Source organism: Mustela nivalis (genome assembly GCF_964662115.1).
Source record: "Mustela nivalis genome assembly, chromosome: 4".
Lineage (NCBI taxonomy): Eukaryota > Metazoa > Chordata > Mammalia > Carnivora > Mustelidae > Mustela > Mustela nivalis.
The window spans coordinates 55,708,139-55,724,051 of record NC_139023.1 but is presented as its reverse complement, the minus strand read 5'-3'; the positions used below and the strand labels follow the sequence as shown (position 1 = coordinate 55,724,051).

The following is a 15,913-nucleotide window of genomic DNA, read 5'->3' as shown; positions in this document are numbered from 1 at the left end:
TTACGGTTATTACAAGGGTTTTGTGAAAGGACACGGTTGGTGCTCACAAATACTTCCTCCGGGCTTCCTCTTGGAGGCTGCATCTCCGTGTTATTCTTGGGGTGCTCTGCCCTCCTCTGTCTCCACCTGGCACCCCAGGTTTGTGATCTCTGCCTCTTCCTCTTTCTCCTTTTGTCCAGCATGCCCTCCCCCGACCCCTGAGTCACTGAGACATTTGGGGAGCATCCCTTTCATCCTGGTGATAGCCTCTGTTAAAGGGCTGGACCACAGGACGCCTGGGAGGCTCAGTTGGTTTTAACACCTGCCTCCGGCACAGGTCACGATTCCAGGTCTCTGAGATAGAGCCCTGCATCGGGCTTCTTGCTCAGTGGGAGGTCAGCTTGTCTCTCTGCCTCCTGCTCTCCCTGTGTGTGCTTGCACTCTCTTTCTGACAAATAAATAAATAAATAAATAAATCTTAAAAAGGGGGGGGGCTGGGGTTCTCACTAGGTGCTCGTGATACCCTGCTGTGTGTCTCTGGTGCCCCGTGAGGCCCACGCTGTGGTCAGAGAGCCGGGAGCCCAAGTCTGGGCAGCACCTGGGGGTCGCAGTCCCTGCCCTTCTGCTCTCAGGGAGGCTGGGCGGGCTGGGAGCTGCCTGCCTCACCTCCATCACTGCCATTTCCTGGTTTCCAGGAGGATTGTGTATACCTTTTAAGTTATCCAGGGACTTGGGGGCACCTCTGTTCTTGATGCGACCTTCTGTGGAAGAGACCCCAAGCTAGCACTGCCCAACTTTCTCCTGAGGACAATTGGGGAAATGCTCCTTCTGTTTTTGCCCATCACTGCCCCTCTCCAGAGATGACAGACGTGGAGCCTCAAGACACTGGCTAGGACCAAATGACAAGGAGGATTGCAGAACCAGCACTCCAATCCCTGTCTGGGACTGCTGCTCTGTCTGGCTCATCTCTCATCAATTCCTGCCGCAAGTTTGAGTTCCCTCCTGGGAGCATGAGGTCTCGAACCTCCAGCCATTGCCTCCAAGGACGTGTCTACCACTTCCCCAGCCAGCCTGCACGCATCCCTTCCCAGTCCTGCCAATGCCTCCAGCCGCAGCAGCCACCGCAGAGGAGGACACTGGAGTCTCTGAGATTATGCGTCAGGCCTTTTAAATCACAAGGGTTCAATGCCGGGGTTTTGGAAGCAGACCACTGTGTATTTACTGCCCACATCCCCTGGACGCCCTGGATTCCTCTGGGCTGGAGCTTCCAGGTCTGAGTCGTGGCTAATACCAGCACTTCACACGGCGTCAGACTGTGAGGGCTCACAGAGTTAATACGTACCAAGAGCTTGCACGGGCTGACGTATATTATTCCTCAGCACCTGTGTGCTGAGCACCTGCTGTGTGCTAGCTGGGGTCTACCCTGATGTCATGGTGTCGGTCGGTGGGGGGGTGGGGGTGAGTGATTCAATGTCATGGCTGACTCAGAACCACTGCTTTGCCCGGGACACAGATGTCTCCGTCTTTTCAGGCAGGAGGAAGAAAGGAAGACTTGAAACACACCAAGCATGCCCTCCCTCCTCTCAGGACCTACACGGTGCTTGGGTTCCACTGCTCCTGTTTCCCAGATGTGCTTGAAAGAATCCCTGGGCCTCTGACTTTAGATTCGTCTGAAACTGTGGAGACCAACATTGCGGCAGAACCATTCCTGTCAATCAGGAGACCTCGGGAGATGCTTCACTCCAGGGTCTCCAAGCTCCTGGGCACCCGCTTTGCTCAGGATAGAGGAAGTAAAGACAGGACTCCCAGAGAGCTCCTGGCCCACTGATCCTCCAACTCTGGCCCACATATCGCTGAGAGCTGGGCCTGGGTTCTCTCACTAAACCCACTGAATAAACCCGAGCCTTCCAGCCCCTTGAGGTTTGCCTTAACATGCCCTGGAGTTCCAGGCACAATACCCATTTATATCTGCCTCCAAAATGCCCCAAACGGTGATTGCGGCCATTCTCCTGAGAGATGCTGGAACACTGCCCAGCAGGGGCCTGCAGACTTCCGTGTGGCGCCTTGCCCTCCCTTCCTGCACAGCGCCCCTCAGATCTCCCTCCAACTCTGCTTTCCTTGGACGCCCCTCACGTGTCCCGGGGCTGATGCTGAAGCAGCAGGAATCAGGAGACGAGAACTAGAGAATTAATAGAAGATGGGCACCAAAGGTCCTGGATTCCTCAGTTCAGGGTCTTTCTTTCACTCTCACAGTAGGGGACAAGATGATATTGGGGAAAGACCTCCGTGGGCCCCTTCATTGTGGAAAAGGGGGCAGCATGGCGATGGAAAGGTGTGGGGCTTGGGCCCACTGGCTCCATGACTCAGCACAAGTGATTTGCTTTCTCTGAGCCCTAATTTCTCATCCATAACACAGAGCAAGACAGGGCTGTGCATCTTACAAAGCTAGTCGCCCCACCCCCCATAAAAGCCTGTTCACAGCTTTGTTACCAGAAGCCCTCTCTGGAAGGACTTCCTGTCTGGGAACATGGTTTTCTGCCTGTGATGCACGAGGACCCTTGAGTTTGCTGCCCAGGCTCCCAAGACCAGTTTCAAGGACAGACAGTGCCCGATGTCAGTTACACAGGGTAGATGATTGAATATGAGTCCCACTTAAGAAAAAGCATCCTATTCTCTACCCCAACACAACATTTTAAAAAGGAGGGCCTAAGAATAGCCCTGGTCTTGATGAGTATTCAGGAAGCCTGCAAATCATAAAGATGTAGCCCAGACTGCTCCATTGTCCTCTTCTTGCACCCAGAGATGTTGAACTGAGCGGCACGCATGGCCTCTCCAAGTAAGAATACATTTCCCAGCCATCCTTGGAGCCAGCATGCTCATATGACTAATTCTGACCAAGCAGAATTATGTAGGAATGATGTGTGTATTCTCAGGAAAAGGTCCTTAGAGGATGTTTCCAGAGAAAAGAACCAATAGGATATCTATATGGAGAGGTATTAGCAGGAATTGACTCACGTGGTTGTGTAGACCAAGGAGTCCCACGATCTGCAGCCTGCAAGCTGCAGTCCCAGGAAAGCCAGTGGTGTAGTTCAGGCTGGTATCTGCAGGCCTGAGAACCAGAGGGACCAATGATGCAAATCCCAGTCCAAGAGCAGAAGAAGATGAAATAAAATACCCCAGCTCAAGCGGGGGCGGGGAAAAAAGAAGAGAATTCCTTCTTCCTGGGCCTTTTGTTCTATTCTGGCTCTTGACAGATTGGCCAATGCTTAACCACATTGCGGAGGGCATGTTCCTTTAGTGAGTCCACTGATTCAAATGCTAATCTCATCTGGAAACACTCTCATAGACACACCCAGAAACAATATTTAATCTGGGCACTGGTGCCTAGTCAGATTGACACCTATAATTAACCATCTCAGAAGGAGAAGTTACCTCTTTCGTTTCTTCCTTATACCGGCTGACCAGAATTTGCACTGATGGCTGGAATCCAGCAGCCATCTTGGGCCGTGAGTTGACCTTGAAAATAAAGAAGCCACACATAGCCCAGCAACAACATAGAAGGAACAGTGGAGCACCACTCCAGCCCTGCACTGGCTTCCCTCTGCCATTGGGATCATGGCTAACAAATAAATCTCTCTAAGGATTAAGTCACTGTTATTTTAGTTTCCTCTATTCCTTGTAGCCAAACTTTCTCATAACTAATAAAACGCAAACATGCCACACTCAGTGGCAGATGGTGGGTTCTGTGGGGGCTTCTTTATTTGCCACTCATGTCTGCCTTCATTCACCTAGCGTGTTTGGACTTCCGTTCTCCCCTCCAGCCACAGGTTTCATTCAGGAAAGGTCCAGCTACCGTTGTCGCACACTTGTGACAGAGGGCCAGAGGCTGGGATGAAGGGGGACAAATTCCAAATCCAGAGCAGAAGGAACCACGTCCCTTCCTTCATTTTTCCTTTCCTGTAGTCAATGCTGACTGATTCTCTGCCAGGTGCTATGCGGGGTCTCACAAATACTCACTAATGACCCACTGATGGAGGCATCATCCCCATTTTCCAGAGGATTGGAAGCAGGTTTTGAGAGGTAAGGAAATGGCAGAGGGAGAATCAGTCTGCTTCCCTGTAACCCGCACTGATTACTTTTTTAGTCATTGAGCATACATCTGTTTGATCAGTGGGAGCTCGTCCCGGGTATTACACAGATTGACTCCAACATGGCAGAGAATGTAATCATCTGAAGAGTGCCCTGTTTCTAGCTCAGGATGGTAAGAGGGTGGGGTTGGGCCATCAGTGAACCCCTGGCCATTGAGTGCCTACTATGCACCCTGTTCCCTCACAGTTCATCATCACCAAGGTGAGGTTTCTGGGGCACCCGTTGCTCTGAAGGGTGAATAGCCCAGTTTTCTGTGTCAAGCTCCCCGGTCAGAGGCTCAGAGAGCTGGGTTGGGCTCCATCTTTGCTGCCTGCCCACTGTGTGCTTGCAGGTAGGTAGGTTAACTGCTCTGGGCTTCTGCTGCTTCCTTCAGAGCCGGTGAGAGTGCCTCCCCTCACCCCCGCTCCCGCCTTGGCGCATGCTCCCTGGGAAGATTCCTTCATTCAGAGTTGCCTGACGCTCCTCAAAGAAGTGCTATTTAGGGTTATCCAGGAAATTACACTCTTGGTGGAAATTCAGGAACCTTCCGTTAGGCCCCCAAAATAATTCAGGTAAATAAATACGCGGCTTCAGTTGCAGTTTCTTTTTATAAAAGAGAGGAGACATTTGAGAAGGAACTGTCATTATAGTTGAAACAGTCATTGTCATCATGTTTTTATGTCCTCTTCGACCTTTTACTTTTGGGAACCTCTTTGAGAAGCAGTCTCATTGAAATGTGTTTCCAAAACTTACTTGGTGACAAGAATCTCTTGGGGTTCTTGATTAAACTACAAACACACAGAACCAGGATCCCAAATCAATCTTAGAGTTGCTATTCTAAAGGATGGGTGTGGGACCAGGATTCAGCACTCGTAAGAAGTGTCCAGGGTCTAGGAGTTTCTAGTGGTCAGAGGGATTTGGGGAGTACCCACTGGGCACGTAGTGTGGAAAGTCTGGCTCAATGTCTGATGCTCTCTTTTTAATGTTGGAAAACTCAAGGTCTGGAAAAATGAAATGGCTCATGCATGAGCTTGCAGGAGCTGGGCCTATGTAAACCAAGACTTGAGTTCAAGTTCGGAGGCGACGAGGAAGTCAGAGAGAGATTTGAACCCTGATCTTCCTGCTTACTATCTGTGTGATCTTGAGCGAGTTTTCTATTCAACTCAGGCATCTGTACTAGTGCCTAATCATGTCCCTGACTTATATGCTGATGGGTGAATGAGAGAGAATCAACCTGCCCTTGGGTAATCCAGAGCACAGAGCAGAGACCAACAAAGAGCTCTCAAAGGTTAGGACGGCGGCCAGAGTGGAGGGGGCCCTGCAGAGGCACCCAGCCCACCTGGCTTGGTCTGCCGGGACAAGATAGGCTTCCCTGAGAAAAGCTGGTTAAGGGCTCAGAGGATGACTGGACTTTGACAGGGGAGCAAGTGGAGGAGGGCACTGCAGGTACTGAGGAAGAAGTAAAAAGACAGGTAAGGACCTGAACCAAGGCCTCTTGAGGAGTCAGAGAGAGACCAGTCTAAAGGCGGTGGTCCCCCAGGGAACGGGGGAGGGAGACTGGTGCAGACCATGCAAGATCTCATCTGTGCACATGTGCTCTATTCTAAAGGCAGAGGGAGGTCACTCAAAGATTCCGGACGGTCCTATGCCATCAGGTTTTGGAGGCATGTTCCTGAGCCTCCGAATCTTCGTCTATAAATGCAGGGTCATAACTTGCCTCCTGCTCTCCCTCTTGCCCACTAATTCTTCACCCCAGAGGCAGACCAAAGCTCTCAGAATGGAAGCCAGATCCTGTCACTCTTTTGCTCAAAAATCGCTGGTGGTCCCCATCTTGACCAGAGCTCAAGATAGTGGTACCCCAAGATAGTGGTACCCCAAGATAGTGGTACCCCATCTCCGGGACGTTCTCGGCTCTGTACGTTCAGTCCCTCAGGAACCGTGGACCTTAATTTACCTTGCTAAGTTCAGACCACCTCTTCCTTTCCTCCTTCCTGCCCATTTTCCCATTCTTCCTGTTCTTTAATACCTCTGTAGTTTCCCTTTTATGTTCTATTCTCCCAGCAGGCCTCATTGTGTGCAGAAACTGTGGTGGGGGTTGTGCTGTCTCCCCGCCTCCTGCTTCCAGTGTAGCCAAAGTAGCCAAACGCTGTCCAAAGTAGCCAGCATGGCCTATGATCCTCTGGCCTCCATCCCCAGGCCTCCCTGTTGCTTCCCTTCAGGCTGTGCCCTGACCCAGGCCTCTTGGCCCTCAAAACCCCTGCGTTTCCCAGGCCTTCCCTGACCACGCCCCTCTCCGGACAACTCGAACCTACTATCTCATACATTTGTGTATGCAATTCTCTCTTGTGTTCTCCCATTAGAGGGCCAGCACCATGGGGTGGGGAGTTCAGTGTCTGTTTGCTGCCATCTCCCCAGGGTCTGTCTGGTACAGAGCTACCAGCGCATGGTATTTGTGGGTAAATGATGGGATAATACCATAATACTGCATGGTTAATGAGACGCTTAAATAGCAGAATTACTGTATACGTAGTACCGGGGGCGTTAAGTACTTAGCAAGTGGAAGCTTCCGGACTCCCAATTAGAAGTCCTTCCCAGGGAGGCCTACAACCCCTGGGACACCAGTTGCCCCTAGGCCCTTTGCCCTGCCCATCTGCACCAGGCTCTGTCCCCGACTGTCGCACCTGATCCGTGCTGCCAGGTGCTGGCTTGGCTGTGTTCCTAGAGGGGGATAGGCAGTGTGCCACAGTTACTACTCATGCTGCTGAGGGAGTCTGGAGTTTGGCAACTCAAAACTACTCATTGTTCTGCTGCCCCCGGACCCTGTGTGGTCAGAGCCTGGTGTGGCCATCACGCCCAACTGGTGTCAGGTGTACGCCAGGGCATACAATGAATTGGTACTATTTTGCAGGTGCAGAAAAAAACCAAACCCTTCCCTCAAGCCTTGACTGATGGCTTCTTTTCTCTGACCCTGACACAAATGAACCGTGACTCCAGCACTGTGGACTTGGGATCATGTGCAGAAATCTCCCCACCCTAACCTAATGGCAAGGTTCACAGAGATGGCAAAGCCCTCTGCAGGAAGGGCCCAGGCAATATCCCCGGGAGGCTCTCCCCTCCTTGCTTCTTGCTCAGACCTCACAGAGGTGTAAACGAATAAATGGAGGTTGTGAAATCCTCTTCAAGAAAGCAGAGCTGTAAGCTGCCAGGTGGCCTTTAAATCCACCTGCTTCAGGAGGGTTGAGGCTTGCCCTCTGGGCTGGCTAGGGAGTTTGGACACGAGCACTGAACTTGGTTGCAAGGTGTTGTGGATGTCTGTGTGTTTCCATGGTGGAAAGAGAGTTTGTTGCTTTTTTCGATTCTCGGAACCCACCTGTATAAACGTCCTGGAGATGAGAACGAACTCACGTAAGATCATTGCGGGGATGACAGCTCAGCCTCCGATTGCCCCAGGACTTCCTGCCAGGTCACCAGTACTGTTCCGGACAAAACAAGGGGCAGATTAAAAAACAGCAAGCACAGAAAGAATACAAACCAAGCTTAAAAAAACAAAGCAGAGCAAAAAGAAATACACCAACATGTTAGCCATGATTATCCCAGGAGCAGTGGGGCAAAAGTCTTTTCCTTTCCTGTTCTTTTTTTTCATTTTTCCAGACTTTCTATTAAAGAAACATGTGGACCTTTATCATTAGAAGAAGAAAGCTTTCTTTGAAGGGGAAAAAAAAATCACTGTAATTGTATAAGACTATCTATCTTCAACACTTCTTTTCATATTTTTTAAGGTTTTTTTTTTTTTTTAAAGATTTTACTTATTTATTTGTCAGAGAGAGAGAGAAAGAGTGCACACAAGCAGAAAGAGTGGCAGGCAGAGAGAGAGGCAGGTTCTCTGCCAAGCAAGGACTCAGGATTCCATCCTAGGACCCCGGGATCATGACCTGAGCCGAAGGCAGTGGCTTAACCAATTGAGCCACCCAGGCGTCCCATTTTTTTAGGTTCTTAAAGTTATTTTTGTTGTTGTTCAAGTTTGCAGGGGGTATATTTTGGTAACCAACTTTTCTGGAAAAAAAAAAAGTGAAAGTTTAGAAAAGCATTACCGTTCACTCTGGAAGTATTTCATTTAAGAAGTTCATAGAAATGCTTTAAAGGACAATTGTCACGTTCTGGTAAGTTCCAATAAACAGCAGAGCGCATTATTTGGAAACATGATTTTTATGGATAGTTTTTTTTTTTTTTTATTTCATGTAATCAACTGTAAAGTCTTATTTCTTCAGGGACTGAGCTAAATTCAGTGAGCTAAATTTGCCCCGAGATAACACTCCAGGGCAATTCTCTAATTTTTCTATTCTTAGCTTCAGTGGGGGTTTTAAAAATACCCATTTTAAACGGTGGTTTCAGCTGATGAGCCCAATGTGCTAGCTACAGAACTCGGTAATTATAAGATTTCCTAGAATAAATTTAATTGGCAAACAAATTCTTACAATCAGCTGTTATTGTTGCTATAAATACCTCTCTTGCCTTTTTAAGCCCTAGCTGAGCTACAGGAGTTGTTCTGGCCTCTGGAAAAATGCGAATTAAATTTATGGGACCTCATTGTAGCCAATTGTTTTGATTTGTCTCAGGCAGGTGCCTATGTAGTTCAGAGTCCCCTGCACAAAAAGAATACAATATAAAGTTATTTTCATCCTTGTGAAAAAAGGCTATACTGTTTGTATTTACTTTTGGCATATTATAATCAGGTTTACAAATCCATGCCTATTTATGTCTAGTGAGGTCATCTCCTGGAATTCTATGAATGTATAAGGATTAAAATAATTTAACTGACTATAAGCCATTTTGTCTTTATATAAGTAGAGATTTTGCTTATCTTCTTGACTTTATTTATTTTTTATTTATTTTATTTTATTTTATTTTATTTTATTTTATTTATTTTCTTGACTTTAAACCCTGGTTCTGTATCTTACTAGCTGTGTGACCCAGGGCAGCACACACAATGTCTCTGACCCTCATTTATAAAACAGAAATGGTAATACCTCTATGCAGTAAGACTGCTGTGTTTTGGAAATAAATACTTTGGAAAATAAAGTATGTGATGGCATTTATTAGCACAGTGCGTATTTAAATATACTTCTTTCCCCCAAGACAATTTTCAGAGAATAATGTCAACTTTATTCAATTTTATTTCAATTACTCCAGACTGTGAAAATTGCTTTGACTGCAGTGTAAAGAAAGAGTCTGGGTTCTAAGGGAAAGGAATATTCGTGTTACCTGGTGTGATTTTACAACAAGCTTCAAGAGCCTCAAGCTAGTCCTTGAAGGATGGGTAGTTCTGATCTGAAGGAGAAGCCAGGTTTTAGAAGGAGGGAACAGAGAAAGAACACCGTGAGGCATCATAGCAGAAGCAAAATCATGGCTGGAGAAGCATGTGTGGCATGGGGGAGAGTCCTGCAGAGTTCTGGGTCTCCTCAGGGGAGAAGGGGCAGTGGATAGACAGGTGTGGACGCCATGTCTAATAGCTCAGTGGAAAGAACTGTGTTGTTAGAATTGTCTCTGCCATGTTCCCATCCCTTGAAGGGGCCTGACACTCCCTAAAAGCAAGTCTTGGAACTCTAGTCGAAGATCAACAGACATCAATCACCATTAATCATTGACTAAGTGAGTATTTATTGGCCTGTCTGAGGCCCTTGGGAGTCAATGGTGAGCAAACACACATTTCTTGCTTTGCTGGGGTTTACATTGTACCAGATCAAAGGGACAGCCATCAGATAAACAAATATATGTACTGTAGAATTTAATTTTAGGCAAGTAATGCTGTGAAGTAAGACAAAAGTAGAGAGAGACAAAAGTTACTGTTTTCCATGGAGTGCTCAGAGACATCTCTCTGAGGTGATATGTGAGTCAAGACTGAAGTGCATATCTGTGAGAAGAGGGTTTCTGGCAGAAATATAGCAGGTGCAAAGGCCCAGATATGGAGTTGCTTCAGGTGCTAATGGAACAGTAAAGAGCCTGGATGATTTCTATGCAGTACTAGAAATGGGGCCAAAGAGGTTTGAAGATACAGAGGAAGGTTTCTAAACTCAGACTCAAACTTGTCCCTGATCCTGCTCTGAACTTGGTCCTCCTAGACAGATTCTCTTGGCCCCTGCTGATTCCCTCTGCCCTGACAGGACCCCGACCCAGATGTGGCCATAGCACACAGTCCTGGAGACCAGTCTTGGGAAAGGAAGCCCATGGAGAAGGGTGCCTTCCCTACCAGTGTCCTCATCAAATCCTCACTTTTGTTCTCCAGGGTTGGTAGCAGGGGGAAGGTGGTCCACCATGGGAGGGCTATGATAGTCTCACCCCTGAGACTCCCCTTTCCTTCCAGGGTCTCCCTGGTGTCATCACACCCCTGACGTCCAAGACCCTGCCCATTCTTTACTCTCTCCGACCCAACCCTGGACATAGAACTTTCCCTCAATTTGTTCCAGCCCAGCTGAGACTGTGCTGGACTGTTTAGCAAGACTTTATAGGGAATCTTGGGAGCATCGAAGGGACATAAACAGAATAACTGACAACTGTCACCAACAAGACTGCTTCCAGAACCCTCAAGGCCACCCACGCTCTCCCCTGGTGGGCTCAATGTGTTCCCAGGCAGCCGTGGCCACCCTCCAGCACTTGGCACCCCTCCTTCCTACCCCCAGGGTCCAAGTCCCCACAGGGGGGCCCACAGAGAAGAAGATGGCAACACCTCACCAGTTTAAGGCCCACCTTCCAAGCTACTTCCTGTCCCAGCGTCCTTCTCTTCCCACCTGATTGACACTGAGAGTGTCCACTCCCATCTGAGAGACCCTGCTCAGCACCCCCAGGGGCTTGCAACCCCGGCTTAGACATATCAGAACACTGTCCCTTCAGTGTCATTCAGAGGTCTCATATATTCCCATGGGAGGGTTCCTCACAGCCCTACCTGGTGCCCCTGGACTCAGTCTGCCCCTGAGCTGCTTGCAGCGGGAACTCCCCCCTGGTCATCTCTGCCCACCAGCCCACCACAGGGTGAACCAGGAAGCCTGGAGGGATGCCTTCTTGCCCCACACTCTGCCTGTGAGACTCAACCCTCCCTGGGCAGAAGCTGGATCTTTGGCCCAGCGGTTGTGGTGGGTTTACTGGGGAGGTCCTCACGACCTGCTGCTCTCAGGGTGAAGACATGCCTCCTTTTACCCATTGTGCTTTGGGCTGAGGAACTTTTACTCTGTTTGCAGGATATGTTCTAAAATAAATGGTACAGAGAAGTGGTCCAAATTCGAACACAAAAGGAATGGGGCCTGGATAAGCTGTCCGGAAGAAGAGAAGAAAAAAACTTGCCTTGTAGCACAGGTGTGTAGAGCGATATTGCATACGTGACCTTGACAGACTGAATTCAAGATTGCAAAGATTCATTTTCTTGATTCCCTCGGGGAAGAGACTTGGCAAAATGCCATGGCTGAGGAATAGAGGGGGCCACTGGAAGGCAGAGCACTCTGCTTCTGGGCCGGGGGTTTTGGCTACCACACTGGACAGCTTGGTAAACCAAGAGGCCTGAAGCTCAAGGAAGAGGAAACCAGGTCTGGAAGGACCCACGGAACCTGGTTTCTGGACCATTATGGCATTTTATGCTGAGCTGGCGGCACAGGTCCATCTGAGAGTGTACATGGAATCATCTGGAATATGGTAGGAAACCACCCAGTAAGAGTCCTGTATGACTCTTCTACTGCCCAAGCAAGATGAGGACATTAGATGTGACCCTGAGAGCAAGGCTCCCTCTTTCCATAAAGGGAACACATTTATGAGCACTCCTTATCCCTGATCTCTGGTCACTACTACAGCCCCCCTGTTATGGGTTAAACTGTGTCCCCCCAAAATCCATGTTGGAGCCCTTACCTTAGAACCTCACACTGTGACCTTATAAGGAGGTAAGATCTTTGCAGAGGTAATTAGTTAAGATGAGATCTTTAGCATGAGTCCTAATCCAGCATGACTTGTGCTCTCACAGATCTTTCGAGGACATCTGGACAAGCCTCTCCCATGGCACCGAGCTCCTCTTCTTGGGGCAGTGGGGCCTTCGGGAGGTCTGGGGTTTCCCCACACCCGGAACAGGCAGCACCCTCACGCTGTAAGCACAGAGGGTTCTGTCTGTAATTATGACTACTCGCTGCCCTTCTGTGGTTAGGTAGCAATGGTGACAGTCATCTCCCTGGATGCCAGGGAGGGAGGGACAGTGCTTCTCATTCTCTCCTCCCTCTCTGAAGCATTCTGATTCCCAGCAGCCAGAAGGAAGAAAGGCCCAACAGTACATTTCCTTATCTTAAACCGGGGAGTTTACCTTTGAGAAAGTAAATAAGGTGGTTGCAGGAAGTTTTTGAAAGAGAAAATGCGTGGCTCTGGGTGGCTGTCCCCTTTCCCACACTGGCATTGTCCCATTGAGTCTCTGAGTTAACTGAAGTCAGAGGGGGTCAGAGGGGTCTGTCAGCCATTCACCCATCTCAGCCTGTCCACACCGGGGGCGGGGGGGAGGGACACAGGCTGCTCTGATGGAAAGCAAGGCCATAGCCCAAAGTCACCCAGCTAGTTAGTGATAGAGCCGAGAGTCAAGCTTGTGTCGTCTCTCCATAGAATTAATCAGGAGATCATTACTGAGCACTTGCTATTAGTACGAGGGAAGAAGGGACAAATGTAAACACAGTCAGACCTTGTAAACTGTCTGGAGTTGGCCCCTCTGAGCCCTCTCTCCTTCAGGGCTGCCTCACCAACTTGGTTGCCCAGTTGTTGCCCCAATCAGGAATCAGATGGTCTGGTCACCGAGGCTCCCAGACTACAAAGCAAGTCCAGAGTGACCACCATACCTGGCTGGCTTTTGTGGAACCATCTTCCAAGAGGCAGCAGAGGAAGGAGAAAAGTCCAGGCTGTAAGATTGCTTGGGGGTCACCAAATCCTACTACCCCATTTCTATCTTGTTAACCCTGTGAAATCGACTTCCTAGTTTTGTGCTTAGAGAGATTCAGGGGGTCAGATTCAAAGGACAGAGGGTGCTTATGGGTGGGGGGGATTTACCTCAAATGATGACATCACAGGTAAAGAACAATGATTAGTTCCAGAACAGGGGCCAACATTCAATCAGCCCCCACACTTCCCCACACTGCTGGGCCCTGAGGGACCATAACAGGATCAGTGCAGAGGACACTGTGGAGCAGAACAAAGTAGGAAGGACAAGGTTGTCATCTAGAAAAGACTCTCCAGGCTCTAAGGGGCCTGATAAATACCTCTTTCTCTGCAGGGAGCAGTGGGGCCCACAACAAGGTGCTGGCCTCTCCCCAAGGGGTCCAAAAACCCTAAGGAAGAGGGATTCTTAATGGAAGCTCCTGCCCTGAGAGGGGCAGGAGGGATGGTCACTCTAGCAGATCCGGCTACTAGACACGAATGAGCTACAGGTATGATCCCACGCTCCTTTTTTTTTTTTTTTTCTTGACAGAGATCACAAGTAGGCAGAGAGGCAGACAGAGAGAGAGAGGGAGAAGCAGGCTCCCTCAGAGCCTCAGCAAGCTCTGCTGAGCAGAGAGCCTGATGCGGGACTGGATCCCAGGACCCTGAGATTATGACCTGAGCCAAAGGCAGAGGCTTAACCCACTGAGCCACCCAGGCGCCCCACCCTTTTTTAAAAAATTGAGGTTAAGTTCATAGAACATAAAACTAACCATTTTAAAGTGTACAATTACCTGAAGGGTATTTAGCACTCTCAAAACAAAGCACGGTTCTCTGTAAGCAGTAGCTCCCCATTCCCACCCCCTGCACCACTCTCTCGAACTCCCCCAGGTCCTGACAGCCCCTAGGCTGCCTCTGTCTCCCTGCACTTACCTATCCTGGATACTCCCCCTACTTGGTGTCCTGCAAAGACCCACCAAGCATCAGCTTGAGAAGGGTGGGGCTGTGGTTTTCGTTTTGATATATTTTCACCTTTGTTGAGACTTGTCTGTGTGTGATAAAGTTGCAATGTCTTGGTGGAAAATCTGGAAATGGACAAAACCCCAATGCGGAAACTGAAATCTCTCCTAGTCCCATGCCTCCCAATCTCTGCTAACATCTCAGGGAAAAACCTCTGATTTCACCCCTCTGCCGATGTGGACGAACACCTGAGCCACTTCCCCAGTTGTGTGCTGGATTCTTAACCTGTATCATTCCTTCACCTGCAAAATGCCCATGTAATAGTACCTGCTTCACGGGTTTACTGAGAGGAGAAATGGGAGAATAATACCTGTGAAGTGCTGAAAATGGGGTGAACCACAGAATGAATGCTCCATCAACACAGACACATCAGCTACTATTGGGTTTTTCCCAACTTAGTGATGTGGGGGTTGTCGTATCTGCAGAGGAAGAAACCGAGGGTCAGGGAGCCCAAGTTACTTGCCTAAAGGGCAGAGAAAGCAAATATACATAGAGTGCCGATAGGTGCTGATTGCTCCATTTCGCAGAGAAGATAACTGAGGCCTCATGGGGTTAAGGTCGCACAAGGTCACACAGCTGCCTAGTGAGGGGCAGAGCTGGTTTTTCAGAAGGCCTTGTGTGTTGCTCCAGCCCCCACCAGCGCCTCCTCCCTCATATCTGAGGCCTGTATTCTGGGGTTTTGAATCTTGTGGTCAGTGTCCCTACCTTTGGGCGGTTCCAAGCTTCTAGTTCCACCTTCCTCTCTTCCCAGGGCTGCTGTTGGCTTCCCACCTGACTTGTGGCCCTGGTGATCTGGCCGTGAGCGAAGACACCCAGGCGGTGCTGCCAAAAGGCAGAGCTGGGGAAGCAGGCTTTCGAGGGCCCAGGTTTCTGCCACCGGAGCTGCTCAGGTCCTGCTCAGAGACTGTCCGGGGGCCCCGGGTGATGCCTTGCCAGGTGCCCGGGGCCTGGCCTGCCCTTACATGCACCATCTCATGGAAGTTTCCTGACTCCTCCTGAAGAAGGGGAAGCCCTCTGGAGGAAGAGCAAAAGCCTCCGGCTTGGCAGAGCAAGGAAGCCGTCTCAGGTCTGGCTTCTGGTCCAGCGACAGCACCAGCTCCCAATGGTGGGTGTTTGATCCCGTTACCAAAGTGATCAGATGGGCCGTGGAGCTTTCCCTGAGAGTCCACAGGAGGACTGCAAGGCTGCAGCCTTTTCCCAGGATGCTAATTAAAAACACAAGCCGACCAATACGGCATCGTAAATAATTCAACTTGGAGGAGCCCAGGGACCAAGGTTCACACTGCTGCTCGAATCCCTGCAGCTCTTGACCCCCCTGCACTTGTCCCAGAGACACCCGGGTGTGGGGAAAGCCTTTCCACCCTGACAAAAAGGCTGTGTGAGGAGAAATCACCCTCCCTGTTCCTGGATAGGATTCTATAAAGACACACTATTGGAGCACAGAGGACCCCAGGGGAAGGGATGGAAAATGGAATGGGAAAAGCCAGAGAGGGAGACAAACCACGGGAGACTTTGAACTCTGGGAACCAAACTGAGGGTTGCTGAAGGGGAGGGAGGTGGCGGGAGGGGGTAACTGGGTGATGAGCATGAAGGAGAGCACGTGTGGTGCTGAGCGCTGGTTGTTGTAGGCAACTAATGACTTGTTGACCACTACGTCAAAAACTAACGATGTACTATATAGTGGCCAACAACATAAGAAAAAAAAAAAAGAGAGAGAGAGAGAGAGAGATATGCTAATTGAGGCCCAGTCCACTGTCTTGTGGCTGTGAGGTGGATGTCAGTGAACCCAGCTGTAGGGCGGGGGGAACCCAGGCCCTTGACCAAGCAAACTTAGACAACCTGCTCCCAGCCACCTTTC

General features: G+C 49.6%; 1 protein-coding gene across 14 annotated transcripts in view; it reads right to left on the bottom strand.

The window, feature by feature from the left end:
- PROM1 (prominin 1) overlaps positions 1-13,106 on the bottom strand; it is a 136,831-nt gene extending 123,725 nt beyond the window's left edge. For 8 of the 14 annotated variants that reach the window (XM_082728692.1, XM_082728698.1, XM_082728708.1 and 5 more), the window contains exon 1: positions 2,995-3,132. The gene's annotated coding sequence lies outside the window, so the exon portion shown is untranslated. Of the gene's footprint in view, positions 1-2,994; positions 3,214-7,477; positions 7,581-11,997; positions 12,228-12,959 lie in introns of those variants that run through there. The other 6 variants (XM_082728710.1, XM_082728700.1, XM_082728709.1 and 3 more) reach the window with 5 other exon arrangements.
- Between the last annotated feature and the right edge of the window lie 2,807 nt (positions 13,107-15,913).